Source organism: Rhinopithecus roxellana, chromosome 13 (genome assembly GCF_007565055.1).
Source record: "Rhinopithecus roxellana isolate Shanxi Qingling chromosome 13, ASM756505v1, whole genome shotgun sequence".
In the NCBI taxonomy this organism is placed as follows: Eukaryota; Metazoa; Chordata; class Mammalia; order Primates; family Cercopithecidae; genus Rhinopithecus; species Rhinopithecus roxellana.
Window position 1 is genome coordinate 34,927,317 of NC_044561.1, and position 2,765 is coordinate 34,930,081.

A 2,765-nucleotide genomic window follows, 5' to 3' on the forward strand; every position below is an offset into this window, starting at 1 on the left:
ACTGGCTATATTTTATTTCATGGCCTGGATAATGATTACACAAATGTTGGCTTTATCTTTAAATTGTACTTATTATATTTCACATATGCCTTGTGTGTATGATTGCCAGGTTTGAATGTATATATACGTTCCTCCAAAAATCATGTTGAAATTTAGTCACCAAGGTGATATTAGGAGGTGGGACTCTGGGAGGTGGTCAGGTGGATTAGGTCATGAGGGCAGAGCCTCTGCCTTTTTTTTTTTTTTGGTTTGAAGTGTGCAGTTTTATTCAACTTGGTCTCAAGTCAGTGTACAGGTAAGCCCTGGCTGCCTCCACCCACTCCCAGGGAGACCAAAAGCCTTCATACATCTCAAGTTAGGGGACAAAAAAGGCAGGGCATGAAGGCTGATCATTCAAAATAAAACAAAATAAAAAATATGAAGGCAAAGATTTAAAAAATTTTGCATTACATAATTTACATGAAAGCAATGCTATCACCTCCCCTGTGTGGACTCAGGAAAGGACTGGGCCATTCTCCTTAGAGAGAAGTGGGGTGGCTTTTAGGAGGGCAAGGGGCTTCCTGTAACAATGCATCTCACGATATTTGGAATTACTATTAAAAAAAAAGAACAATGTACAATCAAAGTCCTTAGCCACATGGTAGAGCTTTGGGGGATGCTTGCACCAAACGACTGCTGTCACCTTCAGCGTTCCAGTTTTTAAATCCTGAGTCAAGCCCAGAAAAAAGCCCAAAACAAAACAACAACAAAAAGAAAACCATGCCAATCTTATTTTGTTTTCTGCGTGTTAGGTTTTGTCAAGAAAGGGTGTAATGCGACTAAGTCACAGTCCACCTAGAAGCATTCGTGGTGGACGATGGAGGGTCCGGACTCGTCATACTCCTGCTTGCTGATCCACATCTGCTGGAAGGTAGACAGCGAGGCCAGGATGGAGGCACTGAGCCACACGGAGTACTTGCACTCGGGAGGAGCAATGATCTTGATCTTCATTGTGCTGGGCGCTAGGGCGATGATCTTCTTCTGTATCCTGTTGGTGATGCCAGGGTACATGGTGGTGCTGCCAGACAGCACTGTGTTGGTGTACAGATCTTTGCGGATGTCCACGTCACACTTCTTGATGGAGTTGAAGGTAGTTTCGTGGATGCCACAGGATTCTATGCCCAGGAAGGAAGACTGGAAGAGCGCCTCGGGGCAGTGGAACCACTTGTTGCCAATGGTGATGACCTGGCCATCGGGCAGCTCATAGCTCTTCTCCAGGGAGGAACTGGAGGCCATCATGGCCATCTCCTGCTTGATTTCCAGGGCAACATAGCACAGCTTCTTCTTGATGTCACGCATGATTTCCCGCTCAGCCATGGTGTGAAGCTGTAGCTGTGCTCAGTGAGGATCTTCACGAGGTAGTCAGTCAGGTCCCGGCCAACCAGGTCCAGAGGCAGGATGGCGTGTGGGAGGGCATACCCCTTGTACATGGGCACAGTGTGGGTGACCCTGCCAGAGTCCATCACAATGCCAGTGGTATGGACAGAGGCGTGCAGGGACAGCATGGCCTGGATGGCCATGTACATGGCTGGGGTGCTGAAAGTCTCAAACATGATCTGGGTCATCTTCTCACGGTTGGCTTTGAGGTTCAGGGGGGCCTCGGTCAGCAGCACAGGGTGCTCCTCGGGAGCCACACACAGCTCGTTGTAGAAGGTGTGGTGCCAGATCTTCTCCATGTCATCCCAGTTGGTGACGATGCTGTGCTCGATGGGGTACTTCAGGGTGAGGATGCCTCTCTTGCTCTGGGCCTCGTTGCCCACATAGGAGTCCTTCTGACCCATGCCCACCGTCATGCCCTGGTGCCTGGTGCACTCCATGATGGAGGCGAAGACAGCCCAGGGGACATCCTCACCTGTGAAGCCACCCTTGCACATGCCAGAGCCGTTGTCAACAACAAGCTCAGCGATATCATCATCCATGGTGAGCTGGCTGCGGGTGTGGACAAGCAGCGGAGTGGTGAGGGAGAGGCTTTGTGCTTGCGGGGCGGATGCAGGCTCCCTTTTTTTTTTTTTTTGAGACAGAGTTTTACTCTGTTGCCCACACTGGAGTGCAGGGGCACAAACATGGCTCCCTGCAGCCTCAACCTCCTGGGTTTAAGCGATCCTCGAGCTCCCTGGGACTACACATACACGCCACAATGCCTAGTCAGCTATGGTGGTTCACGCCTGTAATCCCAGCACTTTCAGAGGCTGAGGCAGGTGGATTTCTTTTAGCTCAAGAGTTCAAGACAAGCCTGACCGACACAGCAAATCCCAGCACTTTGGGAGGCTGAGGCAGGCAGATAGCTTTGAGCTCAGGAGTTAAGACAAGCCTAGCCAACATGGCAAAACCTCATTTCTACAAAAAATACAAAAATTAGTTAGGTGTTTGTGGCTCGAGCCTGTAGACACAGTTACATGGGAGGCTGAGGTTGAAGAATTGCTTGAACCCGGGAGGCAGAGGTTGTAGTGAGCTATAACCATACCACTGCACTCAAGCCTGGGTGACAGAGTGACACCCTGTCTCAAAAAAAAGAAAAAAAAAAAAAAAGAGGTGGGGTGGGTGGGGAGTTCTACTTTGTTGCCCAGGCTGGTCTCAAACTCCTGGGCTCAAGCGTCCCAAAGGGCTGGGATTACAGGTGTAAGCCATTGTGCTCGGGCCTTGTCTCACAATTTCTGTGGGTCGGCAGTCCAGGCATAACTTAGCCAGGTCCTCTGCCCAGGGTCTTCCAGGGCTGCAATCAAGGT

The 2,765-nt window shown here is 50.0% G+C and overlaps 1 pseudogene; it reads right to left on the reverse strand.

The window, feature by feature from the left end:
* Positions 1-580: 580 nt before the first annotated feature.
* On the reverse strand, positions 581-2,114 carry LOC104673375 (annotated as a pseudogene).
* Between the last annotated feature and the right edge of the window lie 651 nt (positions 2,115-2,765).